Source organism: Artibeus jamaicensis, unplaced genomic scaffold (genome assembly GCF_021234435.1).
Source record: "Artibeus jamaicensis isolate MK-2021 breed Jamaican fruit bat unplaced genomic scaffold, CSHL_Jam_final contig_1015, whole genome shotgun sequence".
Lineage (NCBI taxonomy): Eukaryota > Metazoa > Chordata > Mammalia > Chiroptera > Phyllostomidae > Artibeus > Artibeus jamaicensis.
Genome location: NW_026521194.1, coordinates 15,983,889 through 16,011,871, shown reverse-complemented (window position 1 = coordinate 16,011,871; position 27,983 = coordinate 15,983,889). Strand labels below are relative to the sequence as shown.

The 27,983-nt window shown below is 38.7% G+C and overlaps 2 long non-coding RNA genes across 2 annotated transcripts; one reads left to right on the top strand and one right to left on the bottom strand.

The window, feature by feature from the left end:
* Positions 1-14,501, bottom strand: LOC119064309 (uncharacterized). Its single transcript, XR_005085364.2, has 4 exons — positions 14,461-14,501; positions 2,756-2,952; positions 1,268-1,383; positions 1-566 (listed from the first exon to the last, which is right to left on the bottom strand). It is a non-coding gene; the product is annotated as an uncharacterized LOC119064309 (long non-coding RNA).
* On the top strand, positions 11,916-27,888 carry LOC119064373 (uncharacterized). The gene is made up of 4 exons (XR_005085386.2): positions 11,916-11,975; positions 16,418-16,487; positions 16,862-17,052; positions 25,907-27,888. It is a non-coding gene; the product is annotated as an uncharacterized LOC119064373 (long non-coding RNA).
* The last annotated feature ends 95 nt before the right edge of the window (positions 27,889-27,983 follow it).

Genomic DNA, 27,983 nt, shown 5'->3' with positions numbered 1-27,983 from the left:
TCTTCTGTGAGGAAATAATAAACCATTTGGGATGATCTGTCTCTCCTCAGGTCCCAGTACTATTTAGAAATTATCTTGTATGAGATCCATCCATGTTAATCTATTCTGCCCCACAGTGTCTGTGAAAACACGTCTAATTACTGTGTAAAGATACATTCGGCATGCCTACTCCTCAAATGTTTCAACCAAGACCAGCTACTCGATTTACTCTCCTGAGATGCTAACTATCTGAAATGAATGTAGAAAATGTCAGTCTAGTTAGATTGGTCTGACCTCAGGGTTCAGAGGATTTTCTGGGTTAAGAAAGAGTATATTCTTATTTTTTCTTAATTAGATAAGAACTTTGCCATCTAGTAATGAACGCACAACATTATCCCAAAAGACTGATCTAAAGAGAGGAACGCAGTACAGCGTAAACCGAAAATTAGACTTGTAGTTTTTAGTGGTTCAGTCCTTATGGAAACTCTTTGAGCTATTATTTTGTTACATTTTACTGAGGATGCGATCATTTCCCACAACAAATTCTTAGGATTGCAGAGATCCTAGAGAGTTCAGGAGCCTATCACCTGGAGAGAGAGAGGAGAGAGAGAACTCTGTCAATGCAATTCACTGCACACACTGAAAGGTCTGTGGGAAAGCGGTACCCAGGCATCCGAGTCGTATGCCCGGGTATACGGGCAATTCACTGATCCGAGGCGTATCAGTCGTATTGTGATACGTGGTGTCAGGGAGTGGTGGGCTGTGGAAGACACGGTTTGTCTTCGACTCGCTTATCCTGCCTAGTATCCGTGGGTAATGTGTCGCTTTGAAAGGGACAGTTCGTGCCCTCTGTTGAGAGACAGACCCAGGGCTTGTGGGTACAGAAGATTATACAATCTGGGGGAATTTCTTTGCAAAAATGATTCTAAAGTCACAAGTACATTATCAAATATAAGATGAACTTTTATTTATAATGAAGACATGAATCAATATAAATCAGATATTTTAAGAAGCTGATGCCATAAATATCATAAAATTCAGACAAGTAACGTGATAGTCTTATTAAACTAACTGCCTAACATATCCTTTTATATCTTTTTTCTCATCTTTTGATTGCATATTTTAATGCTTTCTTAATATATCAATGATTTCATACATTATTTTCCAATGGAGAAAGAGAGAGAGAATTCCAACTTTAGTATGTCGGTTCTGACTCATTCATCCCCATCCTTGTTTCCTCTCCAACACCCACAAACTTCCAGGGCTTGCTGACATAGGCCACACTCACCCTACAGGATGATCTTGGGCCCTGCACCTGCATGACCCGGGGGAGTGAGCACAGACGGTGCAGGCATTTTTCAGGAAGCCTTGCCTGCTACGGGACTCCCAGTGTTAACTTCACTACTGTGTGGAAGGAACAAACATAAATATATTTCACCGAATTCAGTGCCAGTGTAATCACAAGTCTCTTTTCCCTTTAGCTTGTCTGCCTGTCAGAGAGCCTCTGACTACTTCAACCTCTCCATGTAGGTTTGGTTTTAACCAATTGCACATGAAAATGACATTTTTAAAAAGTTTTTCAGAAGCTTGTGAGCACATGAACATTGTATTAGATTTATTAACTTCCTGTTGAATGTGCATTGATGTCTTCACATTTTTGGTTTTGGCTTCTAGGAATATAATATTGTTACAAGTATTTTGCCAAGACAGAACTGCAATACCATTACTTTTTATACTTTTCCTCCCTTTCTAATTTTTATAACATTTTTATAACTTAGAAAAGCTTTACACTTTCACTTCTGTCAAAAATCAGTTACTCAAAATGTTCCTATTATCAACCAAATTTGATAATAGGAGCCATCCAGCCAGTAATAAGCTGGCTGGAGAGTCAACAGTGGCCCCAGCTTCTCTCATTTAACCCATGATAAACTAGCAATAAAGTCTGAAGTAGTTGGTGTGGGTTAATTTAGATACTTTAAAATATTTTCAGTTATAGTTTTCCCTTAAATAAAAACCTAATTAATTTAAAAAAATTTAATAAAAAATTTAAGGGGTTACAAAACACTAATTCAAAGCATATATGCACCCCTATGTTACCACAGTATTATTTACAGTAGCCAAGATATGGAAGCAACCCAAATTGTTCATCAATAGACAAATGGATAAAAACCTGTGAGATACACACACACATACACACACACACACACACACACACACACACACACACACACACACACACTGGAATATTACTCAACCATAAAAAAGAATTACATCTGACTGTCTGCAACAGCATGAATGGACTAGAGGGCATTATGTTCAGAAAAACAAGTCAATAAGAGAAAGACAAATACCATATAATTTTACTTACATGTGGAATCAAAAGAACAAAATTAACCAATAAACAAAATTGAAACAGACTATAGACACAGAGAGCAGACTGATGGTTGCCAGAGTGGACTGAATAAAAGAGGTGAAGGGATTAAGAAGTACAATTTGGCAGTTACAAAATAGTCATGGGAATGTAAAGTACAGCATAGCAAATATAGTCAACAACACTGCAATAACTCTGTATGGTGCCAGGTGGGTAATAAAAATATCCAGAGTGTACTTCACAATTGTGAAGTACACAATTGTGTGACCTCTGTGCTGTACACCTAAAACACTAATACAAAATAATATTGAAAGTAAACCATAAGTAAAGATGAATAAAAAAATGTAAGGGGTGAATTTTCACTTTTTGTCTTTTAACAATCTAAGATGATGACTAATACTTCACCCTTGTTGGTGATTTCTGGAGCAGGAACTTCCACTTGCAGGTCGGAGGAGGGACCCAGGAAGGTGGTGGGAGAGGCAGAGGGACACCAGAGAAGATTGCTCTACTCCACACGGTGTGAAATCCTGCAACAAACGTCCCGTTCCCCATGTAGTATGAGGGACAAGGGTGTCTCCGATTTTTTCCCCCACTAGACCAGGCTGTAAGGTTAAGAAGGAGAGGAAGAAGAAAGCCAATAAATAAGTTGAAGATCATCATACTCACCACACACTTACAATGAAACCACTTAGTTATGTCTTCAATTATTTAGATGGTTTGATGGATTATTTTGAAGGGAATGTCCACTAGGGTGATATTGAATAAACTCAACTTTGTGTTAAGGAAACTATGGTACCACTTTAAAACTTCTGGGCACTTTTTAAAAGCTTTTACTTTGCCACCGAGCTTGTAAAAAGCCAGCTTATATTTGATGGAAATAAATAAAAATAAAATTAATTAAAACTTTAATGATGCTTTTTTTAAAAACAAGTTAGTAATTTAGATGTCTCAAGTTTGTAAAGTCTTTTTTTTTAAATATAAATTTTATTTAGTTACTTTTCAAGTACATTTTTTTTAATCTATTTCTCCCATCCCACCCCACCCCACCCCCGCCCAGTCTCCCCCCTCCCTCCCATTCCCCCCCCCCCCAGTCCTCATCTCTGTGTCTTTCATACTTGTTCCTCAAAATCCCTCCCCCTTTTTCCCCTTAAGTTCCCTTCCCTCTCCCCTCTGGTCGCTGCCCACTTGTTCCCTATTTCAGCGTCTTTGTTTTTGTTCTGTTTGCTTGTTTGTTTTATTCTTTAGCTTCCTGTCAAAGGTGAGATCATATGGTATTTGTCCTTCAATGCCTGGCCTATTTCACTCAGCATAATGCTTTCCAGTTCCATCCATGTTGTTGCAAAAGGTAGTAGCTCCTTCTTTCTCTCTGCTGCATAGAATTCCATGGTGTATATGTACCACAATTTTTTGATCCATTCATTTACTGATGGGCACCTAGGTTGCTTCCAACTCTTGGCTATTGTAAATTGTGCTGCTATGAACATTGTGGTGCATATGTTCTTTGAAATTGATGTTTTAGGATTCTTGGGGTATAATCCTAGCAGTGGAATTGCTGGGTCAAAAGGCAGGTCGATTTTTATTTTTCTGAGAAAATTCCATACTGTTTTCCATAGTGGTTGTACCAGTCTGCAATCCCACCAACAGTGAACTAAGGTCCCCTTTTCCCCACACCCTCTCCAACATTTGTTGTTTGTTGCTTTGTCTATTATAGCCATCCTGACTGGTGTAAAGTGGTATCTCATTGTGGTTTTAATTTGCATCTCTCTGATAGCTAACGATATTGAGCATCTCTTCATGTGTCTCTGGATGTTCTGTATGTCCTCTTTAGAGAAGTGTCTGTTCAAGTCCTTTTCCCATTTTTTAATTGGGTTCGATGTCTTCCTAGAGTGGAGTCGTGTAAGTTCTTTGTATATTTTGGAAATTAAACCTTTGTCTGAGGTATCGTTGGCAAATATGTTTTCCCATACAGTTGGTTGTCTTGCTAATTTAATACTGTTTTCTTTAGCCCTGCAGAAGCTTTTTATTTTGATGAGATCCCATTTGTTTATTCTTTCCTTTATATTCCTTGCTCTAGGGGACATATCTGTAAAAATGTTGCTGGGTGGAATATCTGAGATTTTCTTGCCAATGTTCTCCTCTAGGACTTTAATGGTGTCATGGCTTATATTTAAGTCTTTTATCCACCTTGAATTTATTTTGGTGTATGGTGTAAGTTGGTGCTCAAGTTTCATTTTTTTTGCACGTAGCTGTCCAGTTCTCCCAACACCATTTGCTGAAGAGGCTATCTTTGCTCCATTTTATGTTACTGCCCCCTTTGTCGAATATTAATTGACTGTAGAGAGTTGGGTTGATTTCTGGGCTATCTGTTCTGTTCCATTGGTCTATGTGCCTGTTTTTATGCCAGTACCAGGCTGTTTTGATTACAGTGGCTTTGTAATACAGTTTGATATCAGGTATTGTGATCCCTCCTACTTTGTTTTTCTTTCTCAAAAGAGCAGCTGCTATTCGGGCTCGTTTATGATTCCATATAAATTTTTGAAGTGTTTGTTCTATGTCTGTGAAATATGCCATTGGTACTTTAATAGGTATTGCATTGAATCTGTATATTGCTTTGGGTAGTATGGACATTTTGATGATGTTAATTCTTCCAATCCATGAACACGGTATATGTTTCCATTTGTTTGTGTCTTCCCTGATTTCTTTCTTCAGTGCTGTGTAGTTTTCTGCATACAGGTCTTTTACCTCTTTGGTTAGGTTTATTCCCAGATATTTTATTTTTCTTTTTGCTATATCGAATGGGATTTTTTCCTTGATTTCTGCTTCTGCTGATTCATTGTTTGTATACAAAAATCAAGTTTGTAAAGTCTTTACAAATTTTTGTATTTATTGATTTTAAAGAGGAGAAGAGGGAGGAACATTGGGAGGGAGAGTGGGAGAGAGGGAGAGAGAGACATCGATTTGTTGTACCACTTATTATTTATGGATTCATTGGCTGATTCTTTTATGTTCCATGACCAGAGATTGAACACACAACCTTGGCGTATCAGGATGCTGCTCTAACCAACAGAGCTACCCAGCCAGGGCTCAGGTTTATAAATTCTAAATGTGATTTATGTAAACTTTGTAGTACACTGGTATTTGTTGTCTATAAATAAACCTAGAAAGTATTTTATAAGAAAAGATAAACTTTTAAATTGTAATTTTCATAGCACATCTGTGATTTATGTTACTGATTACATTCATTTTCTAAAAAGAAACCTATGTGATTATTGTGAAAAATGTGGTCTCTTTAAAATGGATTTTCTGTTCTTGTTGAGGTTTCCATAAGTACATCAGTACATCGTTATTTGCTAAAGGACAAGCAGAACAGCTTTAAGAGTCAAAAACATTTTCTGCGTTGTAGTTATAGATTTTTAGGTTAAAAGTAAAAATAAAAATTTAGGAAGAATACAATGAAAATAAAGAAGTCATACCTTTGACTTCATCAAAGAAAAATTGTTTCTGTACATGTAAAGTAATAATACACAGTAGGTAGAACTGGTTTTCTTTTCAGACCAGGAAAAGTAAAGGAAAAAAAATCCTCAGGTTAACTATTCAAAAGATAAGAAATAAATACTACCATTCATAATAGAGAAAGCAAAAGAAAGAAGGAAAAAAAGAGAGCATGATTTCTTTTTTGTACAAAAAAGGAAGCTCCTGTTATTTGCCATTTGTTGCGATCTTTTCGCTTGTTTTGTCCAAAATAATGCAGCCCAAGCTGTGTTCTCCACAGTGATTCCAGTGTGACTGGGGACAATATTTCTCTAGGGAAAAGCATCATTTTTTTTAAAGAAGTGAGAGACTCAGGCCAGAAGCTGGGCTGTTAGTCCTTCCGTTTTCCGAGATGTGAGGTGCTTCTGAGTCAAGTGTGGAAGTCCTCTCTGGGCTATTCCTTGGGGTCCTGGGAGGTGCCAGTGAGGAGAGGCAGGTACCTGACAGCCCTGTGGCACACTGGCAGGTCAGGGGGTGCTGCTCTAGTGTCCTCCAACAATGGGGTTGCGTGTGTGCGTGGTTATTTCACCCAGGACTTCTGTCTCAGGATATACTAAAAAGAGTGTCACCATGTATCAGTTATTAACAAAGAGATTGGGTCTAATGGGGTTGAGATTCACTAAGGTACAACATGAAATAACATATGAGTATTGCAATAGATAATGTATAAGTTCAGTAAAAATTCAGACACAATATATTAGGGAGATTTGAAAAAAAAACAACCTTGAGTATTCAGCTTTGAGAAAGCTGTGCTCTACTCCATGTTACATTAACATGCTAAAATATTATGGTGCCATTTAAAGGTTCTACATGGAAGATCCAGAAATGTGTTTATAATATGATGTTAGCAGCACTTAAGGAAATGCAATACAGTGTGTACACTGTATCTATGAAAAATTAATTGTCCAGGTACGAGGTAATAGGTAAAACCAATGGATATACTGGGTTGGGATTGTGAGAATATGAGTAATTCTAGTTTATTATTATTATCATTCAATACTATGTAGAAGGGAGAGATGAATGAAGGTTGGTCAAAATTACAATGAAAGCTTCACAGAGATGATGATCAGACAAGAATTTGTCTTGAAGATGAATAAAAATCAAGTGAGCAAAATAATTGGAAGAGTCAGAGAGGAAATAAAAAAGGTAGTCTATGAAGGGAAATAGCCTAAGTACGTTTAGCTCAGTAAGAGGTCACCAGGCTGAAACAAAGGAGTATCCCCAGTTTCTGCTATGAAATAAGGGCAGAACTCAGTTGGCCTGTGAAGGGCATGAGTTATCTTCCAAGTGGGTGATGGGATTGACAATAAGATCATCATTGGAGGTCTGGGTGGGGCAGTGTCCTAGGGTGGCAGCTTTTTTTTAAGGGTTACTGTAACAGAGTGCAGCCAAGAGGGGGGATCCCCCAAAAAAGGGATTTGGAATGGGGTCCAGAACTCAAGGTTGTCCAGGAAATATTAGAAAGACATATAAGATGTCCTCACCTCTTACCCCCCGCCCCCCTCAGATATGGCAGCCATTGGGAGAGAACCACGCAGTTTTGGCGGAGTGCAGGACCTCCTCTAGGCCGTGTGAAAGGAGAATCACACACTTTTGGCCAGAATGGGGACCCCCGCAGCCATGTAAGAAGAAGGACGAGCACCACTCGGCTTTGCCCGAATGGTGACTCTACCCTCTCCGCAGCCATGTGAAGGAAAGAACCATGAGGTTTTGGCCAGAGTTCAGACCCCTGCAGCTTTGGTAGAAGGGGCCCACGCAGCTTTGGGGTGCTCCCTTTGGCCATATGGCCTGGGAAGCAGGAGAGACTTTGCCTGGAAAAATGGGTACAAAGAACTCATTGCCAGTAGGCCATGAGAAGGAGCCACATGACTTTGGAGTAATTAGAGATCCTGCCTGGATGGCGACACAGCTGACAGTGCCAGCTACCTGAAACACAGATGTGCGCTCCTTTTACTGAGTTACGGTGCTTCAAATTAGGGCAGGGGGAAAAGGAAGCACTGTGGGTGTCTGTGGTTATCCTAAAGGACTTTGATATATTAATGGGGACATTGGGTTACTACTTTAAGTCTGTGTATAGCTTTAAATAAACCTTTCCTTTCCTTTTCACAAATCTCTGGCATTGAGAGACGTCTTTCCTCTGGCAGCGGACAGAGGAACCCAGTAGGTATTAGTATACCATCCTTGGGAGGGACCCCTGTTTTCTGTAACAGTTTTTGGCATCCTTGGGTGGGCCAAATATTTCTCCCCCTTAGACCTCTGTTCTGTAACAATACCACAAAGTTGGTTTAATAAATTTCCTTATCACAGAATATATGTTTCTGAACAAAATAACAAAATGCATAATTTGTTATTAAAATAAACACACTTCGAAAGACAAACTATTTCCCATATATATTCTTAGAAAATTTATTTGAATGATAATTGCTAAATAATCATGAAAATTTTTTAAATCATGAAAATTTCATTTTAAGCGATGTTCTCTATAAACATGTCACTTGATATTTATTTATTAAAGAAAAAATAAGATAAAAAACAAATTTTTGTTAGTGCTCTGAAGTGCTTTTAATTTTCACAATGTGATAATCTCCAAGCATGGTGTGAGAGAGTTATTGGTAATACATATATCAACAAAGAACTCTAATGAAGAATACACACAGAACTATTACAATTTTAGTCATAAAAAGACAGCACCATTAAAAATAGATAAAATACCTTACAGTCTTATACACACATTTCACAATAGATATCAAAATGGCCTAGGAACTTATAAAAGCATGTCCAACATTTTTCAGTCATCAGGGGAATGCAAATTAAAACCACAATACACTCCAACTATATATCCATCTGAATGACTAAAACAAAAATAGTTTTTAAACTTAAAAAAATAGCTTTTGATGAGGATGTGTAGCAGCAACCTTAACTCTCATACCTTCTCTTGGGATTGAAAATGGATGTAATTTATAGTTTGGTACTACTGACTAAAGATGAACTTATGCTTAACCTGTAGTTTAGAAATTTCACCCTTAGGAATATCTAACAGAAATGTGTATATATTTTCACAAAACACAATCACCAGAATATTTATAGTATTATTTTCATAAAATCCCTGAACTGGAAGCTATCACAATGTTCATAATTGTAGACTGAATAAATAGTATATTCACACAATAAAATGCTATACAGCTATATAGCAACATTCACGGCTACACATCACTAAGAAAGAATGATCCACAACTAAGCCCGAAAATATGTAATCAATTTCAAAATTATTCTGTTGAGTGAAAGAAGCCAAATATGAAATAATTTAATGCAGTGTGATCACACTCATGTAAATTATAAGAACAGACATAACTAATCTATGGTTTTAAAATCAAGGGAATTTACTTCTAAGAGGTAAGAGAGTAGATAGAAGGGAGCATTGAGGGGACCTTCTGGGATATTGATAATATTCTATTTGATGTTCTGAATGATGGTTGCAGGATTGTGAGAAATTTGTACAAATCTTCTCTAAGATATGAGTGCTATTTTGTGTTTTTTATACACTTAAATCACTTCGAAGATGCCCATCATAATACACTGGAGATTCAAAAGCACTGCCTGACCTGGGTAGCAATGCTTCCACCATATTTATTAACTGTAAAATCTAATGAGTAGTTTTGAAATTTGAAGAACAGTGCAAGATTTTCCATGCTGAGTGATTTGCGTGTTGATCTTTTTAAGTTTAACATTAAAATGATAATAAAAAGATGTTATTTAAATGATTACCATAATTGAGATATAAAGAAAGAGGATTTTTTCCCTCATTTTTTCTGTTTTCCAAAGAAGTGGGAAAGAGTGAATGACAAAGCCATCCCCTCATCTGGAGAATTCTAAGTATAGGATGCTATTTGACAGTAACTGTGGGAGGAGGAAGGGACAGGAGAATGCGGGGACAGAGGCAGTAACTACAGACGGAAGCCCCAGGTAGCAAATATTCTCCAAATAGATTTTTCTTCCCTCGTCTTTTCTTGACGCTTTTTTCCTCCCCTTTCAAGTGATCTCCCCCTCCTCCCACTCTTTCTTCACTTCCCTGGAGATGGAGCTGAGATACTCGAGTCTCTTCTCTAAAAATTTCCCATCTAATTTTTCATCATTTCAAAGGTTTTAATAATCATTTTAAATGTATTTAAATATTAAGTTCAAGGCCATGTTGTATTAATTTATATTCATTCAAGTCATATCCCTGTGCCAAAAATTTCTCTTGTGGGAACAGGTCAATGTTCAAGGTAGAGAAAAAGTATAAAGTAAAAATCTTCATAGAAAGCTTGAAGATTATCTGAAACTATAGAAAAGTCACAAACCTAATTAACCTCCAATCAAAAACTAAAAATTTACTAGCTGTTAAATTTTAAGAAAAATTTCAGGAAAGACTCTGAACTATGAATTTTCATAATCTTAGTCTCACGAGAATCTCAATGTAGATTTATGTTTCACTTAAATAGCTGTCTCCTGAGAATCTTCAACTAACTGAACTCACACACACAAAACAACCCAAACCTTTAACACTCACCTGTGGAGACTGACCGTGATATTGAGACTGAAAGAAAAATCTCCTCTGCTACCTGGGCTACATAAATTAATGAATATTCTTTGGAGAAGATAAGGATGCTCACACTGTGGGATCCTTACTGCCAGTGATGCTTATTATTCTCATCTCTCAGTCATTCCACACAAGAGAGAAAAGCTTCGGAGAGCACGGGATCGTATCTCATATCTGGTTGCATGTTCCTACGGGATGGGGTATATGTTTGCATCTCCAATACATCTCCAACTCTAATGAGTGCTCAATGTAATTTTCACTGAGTGGTATTAGTAATACTTATTGTTTTACTAATTCAGATAGATTTCAATAAGGATTAAGGCATCTGCAAATCATTTAGAGACACATAAGCATCAAATTCTCCCGAGTTTGTGCTCTTAAATAATTAGCAAGTCATCCTCTCTCAGTCTCTAGTTCTTTTGTACATATTTAATTGGTTTCCATTCTGGAAGAATTTCTTTGGGTTTTACAATTCCATGCTTTTTTATAGGGCTTGTGGGTGGGTGGTAGAAGACATTGATAATCTTTGGTTCTATGTCAAGGAATGTCAAAATTATTTTAAAAAATCTTTTTTTTGCATCTGATAAGGAGATCTTGTAAACCCCCCACATGACAAATCATAATTAGGTAGGGAACACTGTGCTTCTATAAGTAATATCATTGACTGGATATTTAAACCAGTGCCCAAAAAGAAAGTGTGGCTAAGAGACTGAGTCCTACATTGGAAATCAGAAAATCCAGCCTTACACTCCTCTGACCATGAATGATCCACATGCAAACCTCTTGATATTCCATACCTCCATTCATTAGTGTTGAAGGTCTTTCTATCAGCCTCTTGATTCAATGATCAAACTTATGAACCAGTTGGACAACAAAGAATAAGATAAAGTGACTAGATAGAAAAACATTGTATTTATTGATTAACAACTATAAAAAGCCCAAGCTTTTTATATCTTAGCAGTGCGATTAAAATATACAGGCATGTTTCTTTTGTGTGTGTGTTTGAATCCAGTTTTTGTCTTAGGACTTTAAATCACTGCATAGAGTTTTATTTACCTGCTTGACATTTCCTCCATTTCCTCGTGTTCACTGGGCTGTTTATTCATAGCTCAGTGTTCTTCCTTTGTAAGCAACAGCCTTGTGCTCAGTGGAAAGCAGTCTTTAAATCATTTCCTTAAGCTAATGTATTAACTCCTGTGGGAAATGTTAGCAATAGACTTATTACAACCACTTTGTAAGTACACATGAGCGCATGCCATGACACAAAGTCTGAATGAGATGAACATGTATGCAATTATTTCACGAAGAGGATGGACTTAAACTATTACACATAGTTTTTTTTTCTGGAATGGTTTCCTAACCAATCGATCCCTTTCCCAGGCTAAACAAACAGACCTCTATGGTCACTCCTATTGCACATGCCTCAGAGTAGCTCCTTCTACTGTGCCATTTTGACTTCTACTGCCCATGTGCTTTACCTCCCCTGCTCCCCCGACAATAATCTGGTGCCAGATGGTGAGCTGCTTCCTACATGGGGAAAGGAGGGGGTGTTAACCTCCTTGGAGGGGCGGTGCTGCTATAAATTGGACTGTGTGAGGCTGTAGCTTCCTGGTTAAACAGGTTATGCTCCCTAATTGATTATGCTTAATAATGTTTGATTTCCTTTGCACCCTTCCTTATTAATGTCTAGCTACTTAACACTAACATCATCTCAAAAAGCAAAAGTTAGAGTTGTCATTGTCTTCTACTCTTCAGAGCATCTCCACTTTTACCTGTTTTGTATTGAGAGAAAACATATGATTGTCTTTGAAAATGGTGAAAAAGATGGCATTTAGTTAAAAGAAAAAGTTGGAAACATCAGGTTAATATATTGTGTGAAGACTAATCACTTTTCAATGTAAATATCTTACCTACGAACCAGAATATATAGAGAAATGATGATCATTTAAAATACATCAGTGTAAACAAATTTATCTAGTTGGCATGGCATTTTCAAACAAAAGACGACTATTTAGCAAATTAAACATGGAGACAGGAGCTTTTGATGCTCAGAAAGTGGAAAACGTTTGGTTCCTGGCAGGACTCTAAGAAGAGCAAGAATGACTGGGGCACCCAGATTTCATCCAAGGACACGGAGCTCCAGGGCCAGGGATTCTGAACCACAAAGGGGCTTTAAGAAATTCACAATTGAATATAGATGATAACTTCAGCTTTGGGTCTATTTTCAAGGTTTTTAAATGATTCTCTTACTGATATTGGAGGATGTGTTTAGGACTTTTTCTTTCACTATAGATTATTTTAGTCATCCGTGGTACTTTTCGTTTCTGAACATAACGTCAAGCTTAGAGTAGATAAACTTGTAGCTAAATGGATTCCCGTCTAAGTATAGGTTTCTGTGAAATGAAAAACAACCACTATCGATCCTTTCATGAAGTAGGAAAATCTTGAAGAAATCCATGTTTTATTTTTGATGCTGATTTGTAGAGACAGGTAGCACAAGAGTTATTGCCCACGGCGTGTACAGGCATAAAATCCGTTTTGCGCCCCCCCCCAAAGCCCTTTTTGATAATTGAATTTATATGGTTGAGTGGGAATATTTTAAAAGTAAGTGATGCACAATGATGTAAATGCAGGCCTGCAAAAGTTAAAAGGTGAACACATTCTTTAGTGACCTGGCAGGAAAAATGAGTGACTGTGCACCCACACTACTTTGCACGGCCTTTTTAATGTGCTTTCTCAAAGAATGCGGCATGCTTAATTCTCTCATAAGTAGTCATCAACTGTTTTACTACCTCAGTCTATTCCATTAACACCGAAACTATTTATACCTAAGATTCAAACGATACATCTCTTAGTCACTACATTTCTTTTTAAAAAATATTTTGTTCATGTATTTTTAGAGAGAGGGAGAAAGAAAGGGAGTGAAACACCATTGTGTGGTTGCCTGTAGTGAATCCAGGGCTAGGAACCTGGCCTGCAACCCAGGCATGTGCCCTGATTAGGAATTGGTTCACAGGCCTGTGCTCAATCCACAGAGCTACACCAGCCAGAGATGTATTTCTTATTGAAGTGTTCTTAAAGCATGCTGAGGATAAAAATATATGATGTCCTACACAAAATTATATTTTATTTAGTGATTGAGGTGCTTTCCGCTAGAGGCAGCTATATTCCTTGATCCTGATCACAGGAAAGTTCTAAAGTTCCCCACAGAAATATGAGACATAAGTGCAAAGTGTTATTATTAGCATGATATTAATAAGCTGCAGCAGAGAGAATGTGTCTTATTATCTACATAGATCCCTCTCTTATAATGGCCACATAAATCATTTGTAAATATAAATATAAATGAAACTGTACTTATTTTTGAAGTTTGTAGCACCCATATCAGTAGCAATAAATCATATGAAAAGCAATTCACATTCATGATTCACTTTCTGGTTCCATTTGTGAAAACTATTTGACAGTGCATACTATACAGAAGCCATAAATACATAAAATGCCATTCATGTCAATAAGCTAAAAAAGATAGCAATAAAACTCAATTGTGAAGCACTGAAAAAGTGATGGCATATAAAAGCACTACATCACAAATATCTCCTATTTTTCAAAGCATGGATTACATCTGTGAAGAATTATGGAGATGAATTATGATAAGAAAGGGATGGGGTGAAGAATAACCCCCAAATTAAATTAACCTGAAGTTATTCATCCTATTTTACAGCCACTAAATTATTTTTAAAGCTATCAAACTCTAACAAATTGAAGCTATTAGATGTCATGTAATTGCAAAGGAGAAGAGGAAAGGACAAACAAATCTCAGGGAGAAAAATTGGCAATCATAGGTTATTAGAAACATTCTAAACATTAACAAACTCCATTGAATCACTAATAGTTCAAGTAAGGATTAAAAAAAAACCACAATATTGTCTCTAGCAAAAACTATCCAAGACCTAAGAGAGCAAATCTAAGCTAAACAAAAGGAATCTACTTATATTCATACCGTCAACTTAAAAAGGAGACCAGTAGACCTGTGCCAGCCAACTGCAATCTGAGCCAGGACATGCTTCAAGGTCACAAAATCGAAACTTAAGGACACCAATCACATTGAAGCAGGCTTTGAACTACAGCCAATCAATAATTCCTTCATTTTGCCTCTCTCTTTTTTCTGCAAAAGTCTCTCCCAAAGTGCCTATCTGGGCAACTCCCCCTAACCACTTTCAGTTTGGTGCTGCCCCCTTCCAATATATTTTTTTGCTCAAATGAACTCTGAAAAATTTTAAGATCTTCTTTGTACTGCTCACATTGGTATCCTTAGAAGCAGCATCTGTATGCCAGAGATATGGAAGAGAAATTCTAAATATCTTGTGAATTAGAAAATAGTGTATATTGAGTAAACAGTCTTTTTCTACATGTGATTATTTTATATTTTAATATTAAATAGGCACACAATAAGTAAGCCTCTTTGAGTATTATATTTGGGAAACACTTTTTAAGGAAAAATAAAAATGCAGACAGTAAGCTAAAGTTTTATTAGAAATTGAAAAACAGGCACACAAATCAAAAAACAAGAAGTTTGTCATTAAGAAATATGAAATAAATAACACTTGCTATAATTACTCCAAGAACACTGTGGAAGAGAACATTTTATGATAGATTTGGACATGTGTTAGTTGGAAATTATGGCAGTAATTAGCAGCATGACCTTAGGTAGCTAAAATAAAATTTCTAACTTCTTTCTCTTAAAATAAGGGAGCTGAACCAAAAGATTTGAAAGTCATTGTCAAATTTTAATTCTCCACTATTTTACCTTATAAAAAAGATAAGGAAAAGGAAAATTCAAAAATAAACATTCCAAATGACTTTATGAGCCTCCTTTTTTGGTTGGAAATATTTATTAAACTTGTTTGTATTTTCTTATATTACACTTAATTTTAACAAAAAAAATTTACCTGTCCTCTGAGGTAGATTATATGACAAAATACTATTGTTCCTCAGAGAAAAATTACTTCAAAAACCTTTTATCATCTTAATACATGCCACGACAAACTCTACTCTTTTTTCCCCGATTAAAACAAATTTATTGGGGTGACATTGTTTAATAAAAGTATATAGTGTTCAAGTATACAATTCTATATTAGATCATCTGTATATTGTATTGTGTGTCTACCACCCCAATTCAAGTCTTCTTCTGTGACCATTTATTTCCCCCTATATCCTCTCCTATCTCCACCATTCTCCTTCCCATTTTAAATCATACTGTTGTCTGTGTCCATGAGCTTTTATTTTCCTTTCCTTAATCTTTCACCTTTTCCTCTCAGTCCCCAACCCTCTTATTCTCTGACAGCTGTCAGTCTATTCTCTGTTGGTTTATTTTGTTCATTAGATTCCACATATGAATGAAATCATATGGTACCTGTCTTCTCTGACTGGTTTATTTTACTTAGTATAATGTTCTCCAGGTCCATCCATACTTGTTGCAAAGGATAAGATTTCTTCCTTTTTGGTGGCTGAGTAGTATTCCATTGTGTAAATTACATATTGGCCTATAATTTTCTTTCTTTGTAATGTCTTTATCTGGGTTTGGAATTAGGATAAGGCAGGTCCTTTAAAATGAGCTTGGGAATCTTCTTACCTCTTGAATTTTGGGGGAATTGTTTGAGAAGGAGAGGTGTTAGTTCTTTGAATGTTCAATAAAACTCCCCTGTGAAACCATCCCATGCAGGGCTTTTGTTTATTGAGAGTTTTTGATTACTGCTTCAATTCCATGAATTGTAATCTGTCTATGAAGATTTCCTGATTCTTTCATATTTAATTCTGGAAGACCGTATGTTTCTAGGAATTTATCCATTTCCCCGGGTTGCCCAATTTGTTGGCATATAATTGTTTGTAGTATTTTCTTACAATTTACATCCCTTTGCGATCAGTTGTTGCTTCTCCTTTTTCATTCTCTTCTGCAGGGTTTGGTGCCAGCCAGGGTCTCCCTGTGGACACGCTGCTTGTGAAGCTGAAAACCCTCCACTCTCAAAGGTCGAGAGAAACAATCAGCACTCATGATTGAAATTCTACTCTTGGACAATATTTTCCTCCCAAGTTTAGCACAGTAAATAATTAATTTCTAAAGTAAATTGCAAATAGCAGCATCTTGTTCTCGTTTAATTTTTTTTCTCCTGGGAAAGAATATCCATTATCTATCTGGGCTAGAGTTAAATAACCATTCTTAGTAATTCTTAAAATAATGTCACAAAAAAAGTTAAAATGTAAAGTGTGACATATTAAACTTGATGAAGATACAGCCCTTGCTCTCAGAAGTATAGGAAAGATGGGAATAGAAAATATGTTATGAAAACATTGTTATTCACTGGGACCTGGGCCCCTGACCAGCATGGCTTTCTCATACCCAGGTGCTGTGTTTGTCTATTTACTGCAAGACCTGAACAAGGGAGTGCTGAGAGGTGACCAGGAAGATCACCTGGGTGCCAACCATATTTCTCCAGGTCCCTATTTTGTAACACATTCCTGCTTCCACCTAAAGGGTCAAAGGTCCTGCTTCTTGCCTGCTGGTCTATGAATGCAACGGCCCTGGAATGCTCAGGTAACAGCGTTATCTAATAATCAGCAAGATGCTTGTTTTGAACCCTGGTCCAAGTTCTTCCTCTGGGAGTCACAGCCTCTAACCCTGGTGCCCAGCACTGTGGGGACAATAAACCCCAGTTCCTAAGTGGTTCTTTGGGAGGGCGATGCCTGACTTCACCCCTTTGCTCCTGGACCCATGCATTCTGCTACTGGGGCGACACTACATAAAATTCTTTGATCTCGTGGATAAGTTACTTTCTGGGTGATGACCACCCGCCATCCTCACAGAGCAGCGTTTCTAAGCTGGAGTTGCAACTGCGCCTCCAGCAAAGTGTTTCAGTGCTTTGCTGGGTGGGCAGCTTCTGGGCGATGACTTATGGGCTATGACTCATGGATCCACGGTCACGGGACTTTTCTCACACCTTCTGTACTGCACAAGTGTGCTCTTTGCAGAGATGATGTTATATGAGATCCTGTGAATATGGATCAAATGTTTCATAAACCCTCTATGGTGGTGCTTGCCTAGGCCCTACACACAGAGAAGAGAAGCTCATACCCAATTGGGACGCCACTGCTGTCATAATGAATCACTAGCTCAATGCAGTCGACTCACCACCAACTGGCAAGCAGTATCCTCAAGGGAAACATCCTATACTGCGGGCTCTGCTTTGGTCTTTGCTGTTGGCATGTCAGGCATTGGGTGGTGGCAGTAGTTACTTGGCCCTTGTAATGGGGTAGGGCATGTTGCTGAGACCGTACAGTCTCCATCTCTGTCACTGTGACAACTTTACTCATGGGCTGAGTACACCAGCACTGAGGTGGCAGAGGCCCTTTTATAGCAGCTGGACAAATAATTTTATCCCTGTGTTTGTTTTGTGCCTCTATTGTAAATGCTCTCAGGTGGGAATTAACATGGGACATAAAGATGTCTGTACATTGTATCCATTCCATGCTTCTGCGCCAAATTTTCTGATTTCTTTCTTTGTCATCATTAACTAGCCAGCCAGACCACTCTGCTACTGCCCAGGTGTTCCTGTATGGTCTAAATTTGGGGCACTGATCTGTCCACAAACTATGCGAAAATCAACATGTTTTCCCAAGTTCTCCTCAGTTGTCAATGTCTTGCCAGGCCATTCATTAGTGAGGCTATAATGAAACTGCCACCATCTACCTTTCCCTGACACCCACATACCGGGCCGACCTATCTATGGCCCCAACGCTTGGCCCACTGGGACATTTCCTCCTTCATCACTGACCATAAGTGGCTCCCCACGCAGCTGAGGGGTGAACAGAGAGAGCAGGTGATGTAGCAGTGGTGGATGACATGATATTTGGAATGTCTGTTCGTGTTGGCAGCTTTCTATGTTCCCTGATATATATTGCCAGAGCGCTATTCCCATTTTGGAATATCCTCTCTCGAGGAAGCAAAGATGCCTACTAGGGACTGTGTTTTCCTCTTTGTAGCCATGTATAGGTTTTCTATGGCTACAAAAAATTAACACAGAGTTAACAGCTTAAAACAGCATGTTTATTATCTGTTTCCGTGAACCCGAAGTTGCAATTTGGGCAGGATCTTCTGCTCAGAGTCTCACATAGCTGAAAGCAGTGTTGTCAGCTGGCTGTGTCTTCATCTTTGGGCTCTCTTAAGGAAATACGCGGTTCCAAGACTCCCTGGGTTGTTGGCAGCACTCATTTGTCCATGACTGTGTGATTGAGGTGACCGTTTTGGTGCTGGCTATCGGCTGGGGGGCACTCTCAACTCCTAGAGAACACTCTCAGGCATTTGCCTCGCTCCATAGGCAGTTCCTATTATAGATTTTTTTATTCTTCCAGGCCATCAGAACAATCTCTCTACTTAAATCTCTTGACAGAGGTCTGATTATATGAGTCTCGCCCAGGATAATCACCTTTTGATTAACTCAAAGGCAGTTGATTTGGACCCTTAATCACATCTGCAAAATCATTTCAGCTTTGCCTCTTACCCACCCTAATCAAGTGAATAACTGTCTCATCAGTCTGCACCCAAGGGCAGAGGATTATACAGAGCCTGCACCTCAGGGGATTGGATCCTTTGGGGTCATTTTAGTATTATTTCCAGTACACTTGCCAGTCACATTCATTTGTTTATCATCCTAATCACTAATCTATGACATACATCTTAATCAGTCCCATGAAACTACTCACTGATTACTTTAATTTTCAGTTTCTCAAAGTGTCATATGGGAGCAGGTGCAGGTAGTTCTGAGAAGCACAAGAAAATGTTGTCAATGATATTTTTACACTGACACTTTGAGGTCACTAAAATTGTGCGTGTTGCCAACACCATTCAAATCAAACCCGTCATCAGTGAGGGGACGGCATGACTAAGACAGTTGTTTCAATGAGATCATTTAACAGATTCATACCAGTAGGGTAGAACACGTTGAAAAGTTAGAGCACAGAGTAAATACATGTTGATGCATACAGAAAGGTCTCTAAATGTCTGGAACCCACAGGCTCTGGGATGAAGAGTATGGTAAATATGATGTTTTGTCTAGAAAAGGCATTATCAGTGTCAAAATTTAGTTATCATTGATTGCAAAATAATTCTGCATTATCTTAGGATAGTCGAGTGGTAGGAGTTTTTCTTGAGGCAAGAGGGCTGGGGCTTCCCAGTGCTTGAGGTCACAAAAGTCAACTCAAATTCCCATCTCTGTAAGTACCTGAAATTGATCGATTCTGTCCTTATAACTGGAAAAATCTGGACAAACATTAAGTGAATGGCTTTCTTTGGACTTCTCGGAGAGCTGAGATTGAAGAGCAGACCATCACACCAGGGTCTGGAGAGACAGGTGCATCAGGAGAGATTCAGAGATTGATACCTGCCAGCAGCAGCTGCATCTGTGGGAGCCCTGCACTGGTCGGAGCTCTTGGAAGACCATGGCCTCATCGAATTCCCAGAACTGCCTTATCTGTAGATAGTATTATTCTCACCATCACACAGAGGGAAGAAGCTGAGCGTCAGAGTTGTTAAATAATTTACTCAAGGTTATATCTTTAACATACAAACCCAGATGCCTAGTTCTAGTGGTGTGCTGGTGTCACTGAAAAAGAAAGATCCGATGTATATTAGTAAGTTCTATCAGCTTTTACATTTGGGGGAGAATTTAGAGAAGCAAACACCAGGTGTGAAATCAGTTGACATGGGCTTCAATGAGCAGCTGGGAAATGGGCCCTGAGGAACTGCAGAGGCGTGACAGGGGGTTCTCTGACTGCAGTGAGACTCCAGATAGCCGAGCCGTCCCATGTGTGACCTCTGGCACGAAATGCCAGCTCTGTCACTGAGTCGCCATGAGAACTTTACACTATTGTCACCTCTGCCTTGGACCTTGAGATTTAAGGGTATGTGGCTCAGGGTGACTCATGACTGTCTGGTACCTACTAATTCTCTTAGTCCTGGCGCCCCTGCCTTCTAGACACTGACATCTGTATCGCTAGTTTCAATGTCAATACAAGATCAAACGGAATATGATACTGCACTATTTTGCACTTGTGTAGGACTTAGGTTACAAAGGGAGTAGCTTGCATATTTCCTGACAACTAAATTTTCTGAAGTAAGCCAGTTGGGCATGGACTAGTGTGATAGGTGAGGGGAAAAACATTTCAGTGATAAGAAATGTTCTAGCTAAAAAACCTAAAACTGCCCATTTCTGTTCTAAGATCAGTGTATTTTTTAGTAGGAGACAAAAACTAAATTTAATGGAAAAAGCCAGAGAAGGCAAGGACAGAGCACTCTGGCTGAACTGCATTCATGATTCTGTCACATTCTAGCTAAACAACAAAACTTCTGTTGCCTTTCTTTTAGCTCTAAATACTCATCTCTCCAGATTATTACCTGTGGGTGTGATTTTTCCTTTGAAGGGCAGCTCTTTCCAACTGTGAGGGACCCAAGCCTCATTTACTATACCATGGAAAAGTAAATTTCTGGAGGAAAAAAACAATCGGCCAATTCTTAAAGAATAGAAAAAGCTTTTTCATAATCTTTTGATTAGTGAAGCACTAATGCAACATAACTAGTAACATATTCACCAATTTAGTTTAATTTCAGGTAGGATTAAGACAGCTGTTAGGAAATATGTCATGGGGCAGAGGAGAAAATGATTAATTGCCAACTGAGAGGCATCAACCATAAGTTTTAAAAGAATTCTGATAAGAAAAAGAGGTCTTCAGTCTGTGCTGGTCGGGCCAGGCTTTATCCCAGGTACACAGGGCAGCGGGGTGCTGGCCAATGCTGGCACGGTGCTCCACTGAGAGAACCTCAGATGGCGTTCCCATAGAGGTCGGTTTCATTTAACCTCCCTCCTGGAAGTATGATGAAGAACACTGTTGGAGGATATTTCCAATTTCCGTTTAAGTGGAAGAAAGTAAGGATGATATTGTAAGATACTTTTTTAAGTAGTCCAAGAAACATTGGAATGTAATTTAGCTCAGATAAATGCACACTCTTACCTAGAAACAAAAAAAAATGTAGAAACCCAACATTTAATGTTAAAATTAATGTATCTTAATGTTAGACACACTAAAGGCTTACCAAGGTACTTGGCTGATTGAAAACAATGTTTTAGTGTATTTGAGCATTCAGTAAGAGGTAAGTTTGTAGGACAAGGACAATGGTAAAACTTTACAACAGTTGTTCATTACATTTTCCCTTAAAGTATGTTTGAAAGATATAAGTCCTCTCTTTCAAAAATATTGTTCTAAGTATATACATATGCAGATTTTATTCAGTTTTGAGGTTCACTGTTCCCCTGAATTTCACTGAAGTGTTCAGGGTAAGAATCCCTACTTTAGGCCTTGGCTGGTGTCGCTCAGTGGGTTGAGCATTAGCCTGTAAACCAAAGGGTCACCAGTTCGATTCCCAGTCAGGGCACATGACTGGGTTGCAACCCAGGTCCCCTGTAGGGGAAGCACAGCGGCAACCTCTACCCATTGATGTTTCTCTCCCTCTCTTTCTCCCTTCCTTCCCCCTCTCTAAAAATAAATTTAAAAAACAGTCCCTACTTTACATAAATACTTGTAACATTAAGTATTACATTTGGTACCAATTATCTATCATTATAAATTACATCTTGACACCTTGACCCTGGGTGTCACTAATTTTAGGTCTTAGGTCTTGCCTCACAAGAAAGGGGATATTTTGTGATGCTGAACACTATGACTTTTTTCTTTTACTGTATAGGACTTTATTGTATAGTACTAATTTTTAGTGATTATTTTAGTAACTTAAGAAATGTACCCTGAGACAGGTAAGAAATTGCATTTTGTGTTTTCACTACTGATAGGAGTACAATGCTTGTACACAGATATGGCTTGAAGGATGTTGACTTTAGTGCTGGTCAGTCCCAAATGGGTTCTATGAACTGTTAAGGGTAATTCTAATTGGCAGGTGTTCTGGAGCCAGCTGGTTCTCTTCTTATTTGCCTTCCTCTTTCTGGTCCCCTTTCTGCCTGTGGCCATTTTGATTTTCATATCAGAACAATTCTGTGATGTTCCCACTGTCACAGATTGTGACAGAGCTTAGAATTGGGTTTCTTTCTATGGTTAATTTGCCCAAGGTCATATGGCCAGCAAGTACTAAGAACGATGAAGTTGTAATGTAATGTAATGTAAACCAATTTTTTTGACAAATTCTATTTTATTAGTGTTCCTGTTTATATTGTTTGTATTGTTCTTGTTGGGTCTATTACTTTTGGATTTTGTTGTTCAGATGACAAAACCAAAACTTTTATCTTTTATCTTCTAAACATTTCTCCTGCTTCAGAGTCTATTTCATTTTTTAAATGCTCTGGTCTCATACTTTCATACCCTATAGTAAAATAAAAGAACCCAGCACAGGTAGTAGGAATAAATCTGGATAAATAACCAGAAGACATAAACTTTGATTGAGTTCTGACACCTAATAAGATCTTTTTAGACCAGTCATTTTCAGCCAGTGTGCCTCAAGAATTTTTAAAACATGCAGTACCTGGCTACTGAGTCAGGGCCACTGACCTCTTTTCCCTTAGATGGTCAAACAAGAAAACGGCAACAGCCAATACAACAATAGCTGCCTGGTGTGAATAATTCAAACTTATACCTATTTTTGTCAGATTGGCAAAAATATATATCTTTTGGTGTGCTGCAGAATTTTAGTAACTAGTTTATGTGTTCCCTGAGATTAAAAAGGGTGAAAATCATTGCCTTAGACAGTTGTGTTAACTCAGACCTGCAAAACACACAACATTGTTGAAAGTATAAAGGAGATCAAGTATGTGAAAGCACTTGGAAATCAACAAAGTGAAAATCATATTCAAGGGCATATCATTGTATAATAATGATGATAATTGAATAATGTTTTTCATGAAATGTTTGGATGTGTGTCTTCCCTATGGTAAGACACTTTGGTATGTCTTCAATATTTCATTTGGAGCCAATAGTAAATTTTAACATTTGCTTGGCTAACACTGGGGATGAATATTCAGAATCCTTAATATTCTGAATGTTAAGGATACTCTGAATTGAGAAGAAATTTGCAGTCTAGCGAGGAAGATAGTTTAACAAGATATTGTAATAGAAGTGAAGTGTCCCCAGAATAGTAGCTTATCCACCTGCTACAGTAGTCCTGTTTCTGCTGGTCTCTGACTTCTCGCCCTTGCAATAATCCCCCGTGCTGTGTGCTCTGGTTTTAAAAGAAGGAGGCTGAGCTGTCAGAGACCATCTGTTAATTTTGCCTGCCCAGAATTCTGTCTTCATTCTTCCAGGACCACATTCTCTCTTGCTCCCATTCCTTATAATGATCTTTCTGTAAAGTATTAACACGACCAAAGACACGCGAGTCAGAATCTTACCTGGCACTTTACGACAAAGCAAGTGGAGAAGGCCAACTTCACTAGAAGTAATAACTGAGTCTGAGAAAGCCACGACCTGCTGGGACCCCTTCTGTCACCCTGAGAAGAGAGAGACTGCCTGAGAATGATGTAGTCTCACTTTAAGCAGAGCTCATACAGGAGACAGCCAGCTACTTGTTGAACTTGTTGAAACCTCATTTCTCAGCCATACCTGAAGCTAGCGTCCTCCTCTGAATTTTCCCCTTATAAAACCCATCCAATTACTTTCTTATTTTAAACTAAATTGAGATTCTGTTATTTTCAACTGAGTTTTACCACTATGATATTATAAAATCTTCCTGTGACTGTCCCATTTCTACTCCTTCCAGAAAGATTCTTCCAGAAAGAAAAGAAAGATAAAATGGGTCTTTGGCCCTATAATGTATCTGTAATTAGAGCAGGAAAAAATGGTCTACTGGAGTAGTAAATCTCGATACATATTATAGCATTTTAAAATCTATACCTAGTGATTTTCCTTCTCGTTCGTATTAGTTGTCCAATATACCTAACCCTATAATTAATTGAGCGCATTATTGATTCTTTAGGCAAAGTACAGAGAATTCTGCAAGTGTAGGCAGTGCCAGCAAGGCTGTAGCTGCCTCCAGCAATCTTGCACTTGCTCCATTGTTCACCCTATTTTATGACTTTGAGCTTCTCCTAGAGTGAGTTGGAGATGAGATCAGAAGAGAATGTGGTTTTCGCGGTACTCCTAATAAATATCCCGCTGTCAGTGACTTGGTTTTTAGAGTCAAATGTCTCATATACCATTTTTAACTCCTCATTTCAATTTTATTTGTTATTTTATATTTAATTTAATCAGTTAGTTAATTTAGCCACTGATCCTAGTTAATATTAATAACCTGTCATCTCCTTTGGTGTTTTCTACCTTTCAAGATCATTATAAATTGGTTTAGTTTGAGTTTGGGAATCCAGTGGGAGGTGATTATGCAGGAGGAGCTAACTCAGAGCTTTTGGAGGCGCAGCGGGCTTGTGTGTCATAGCTCGAGTTCAGGCCTGGGTACGTGACTGGGTTGGGCCAATCATAGCTAACATGTTTTCCGAGGGAAGATTCTTTTTACTTCCCTGTGGATGTGAAGAAGGATGTGGGTAGCCCAGGACCCTGCTGACCAGGGCACCACAAGGCGGAGAATCTGCCTGAAAAAGAAAGCACTGACACAAGACAAAGAACCAAGAAATGGGAAGAGAGAAACAGAATCTTTGTCCCAGTGTTTGAGTCCTTGGGGGAAAAAGGCCTGAAATCAGATCTGATGCTGGGCGTCTCAGATCCATTAGCAATAATCCCGCTTGCTTTCAAACTGTCATTTGCTGATTGAATTTTCTGTTACACTGAAAGCAACCTAGATGAATAGTTCTGTCTGCATAGAACATTAGCTTTGCTATATTTGTGGATGAGTTTTCGTTGTGTGTATAATCAACATCCTGGGGTTACCTAGGTTTTTTGAATATGAATTAAAGAATATGAAAGGGTCAGAAACTCTCACATGTACAAAAAAGAAAACAAAAGAAGTAAAACAGAAATTCTCAAAGCAGAAGAGATGAGTGACTTTAAAGAAACTAATGGGAGAAAATTGTCGAAATGTTTTCTCACAGCCAAGACCAGAGTCTCACAATGTGTCTGAGAGTCCCCACCTCAGGCAATGCCCACCTGTAGCGTCATAGGAGGTCCCCCAACAGTGTGTAGCAGCTGCCCCCTGAGTTTTTCAAGTGTCCTAGGATAAGCTTTAGAAGGCGAACATTCGTCTTGATTTCTGGTTCGGTGGATTTTTCACTATTTTTATGGCCAAACATGAATGCCCATGTTAAACATTAGAACACGTAACATGTGTGGATATTAATAAAAGTTCTATGTAAATACAGTGGTACCTCAGTACTCGTTGATTTGTTCTGGAACTCGTGATGAGTGGTAACACCCAGGAATGTCTAACAGTGAGGCATTTTCTCTTGCAGGGTGACATCATGACTCACACAAGTTCTAGCAAGTGCCGTGAGTCCTGAGCAAGCGTCAAGCGCTGAAACATTTTTTTTTCTCTTCAAAAAAGTGATGAGTACAAGGTCTGATGAAGCCTGGCAGTACCGAAGTGTTGTTGGGTAGCAGCTGGGAGTGAGCAGCCAGAGGGGAAACAAAGGCAGGGCCCTCACCGTGACAATCTAACCAAGACAGGAGACTGGAAGCAAAAGGAAAATATGTCTCGCCAATTGACTCAGCTCGGTTTGATAAAACTGTCAGGTGTCCAGAGCACTGCAAGCAAAACAGGTAGAAGAAGGGGAGAGGCTTTGAGCCTGTGCTGAGAAAAGAGGCTTCTGTAACCATCCTACTAGGACTGAACATCTTAGTGTGGTCTGAACATCACAAGTGGGATTACACAGGAGAAATGGGGGCCTATGCTGGGAAAGGGGCCTCTGAAACAATTTCACTAAGACGAAGAATCTTCACTGAGAAAGCCTTGTATCTGTACATTACTCTCAAGGGAAAAAAAGGAAGGGAAACTAGAAGGCAGCTGAGGTATATAATCCCTGAACCCCAATAGTCAGCACACTTAGATTAGCTAAGTACGCACTTGTGGCCTCAGCTCAGTTTATAGAACAAATTAATTTATGAAACAAACTTGCTACAAACTTTCTTTCCTCTATTTTGTGGGGCATTTAGATTAGTGGGGTGCCAGCTTGCAGCTGCATGCTTGTACGTGTTTCGTAAACAAGCGTGCCATCTCATGTGTACTGTACATGTTTGTGCCTCGCTTGAATCACTCTCTCGCTGGTGAGATGAGAACGCAGACCAGGAGAAAGGCCTCCTGACTTGCGTCTCCCGCTCGACTGCAATGGTGTGACTGTAATTCCACGATCCAGTTTCTAACTAAAGTGGTTAGAAACTCCTGTGAATTTTGGCTCATTCAGAGAGGTCCAATCGGGAAGTTGAAGTATGTTTCCAGGGACTGTTCCATGACTCAGAAATGTTTTTGTGATGACTTTCTTTGGGAACTGCCTTCATAGACATACATATTCTTTTACTTATTGCCTATGGCATTTTTAAAAATTGAGAATGGATTCATTTATGAAAACAGGTGAAGTTTTACAATGCCAGTCTGGTGAATATGGTGACATGGTAGGGAATTAGGTTCAGTAATGGCAGTTTTCATGACTTCAGACCAAAGGCTGAACTAAAACTGCGAGGGAACACAGCTCACGTGAGCATGTTGTGTTCACTCCTGATCTGAATGAGAACGAATGTCGCCCACCATAGCCACACAGAACAGACCAAAAACACACCACCAACTATCTCACTCCCTGTAACAGCAGGCTGTACAATTATGAAATCGGTCCTTGGGTGTTCTAAGTTTTTGTTCTTTACACCTATCCCATAAAAATGTCAGTCTCTATCCCTGTGTGGGTGGTTGCGGACAAAAATGTGCTGTATTAACACATTATTAGGGATATAGTTAGGCAAATGTGGGTGGGGGCGAGTGGGAAAAGAGAGGGTTATTGGAACAGGAGGGTTGTTGTCTCTTTGAGAAATCCCAAATCTGATTTGAAGCTTTGCCGCTCCCCATTCTCTTCTGGCTGAGAGGCCGAATGGGCCTTCCTGTAACAAAGGCTTCTGGCTCTGCTGGGGAGAGAGGCCGGCCCGATTATTCGTAAATAACAGGACTGATTGTATCTCACTTTCATGAACTCAAAGGCTCCCTCCAGACTCTGCTTTGTTCACTCGGAGGGATTCATTGCTTCCCATTACAAAACCTTTTTTGTTGGTGATAACATGAGTACCTGCAAGAAATAAAGCCCCGTGACTATCTCTGGGGCTTCATTTCCGGGGACTGCTGCATGCTTTCTGTGGAACACAAAAGGAAAAAAAAATCGAGTGACTTTATTCTTAACAAAGAAAAGTCTTTCATATTATTCCCCCCTGAAGATTTAGTCATGCTGCTTTCTAAAAAGATCATAAATGCCTTGGAAATTAAAATATCGTGTGGAATGGTAATGGAAAAAATACAATAAAGGTTAAATTAAAAAATATTGTGTGAAACGA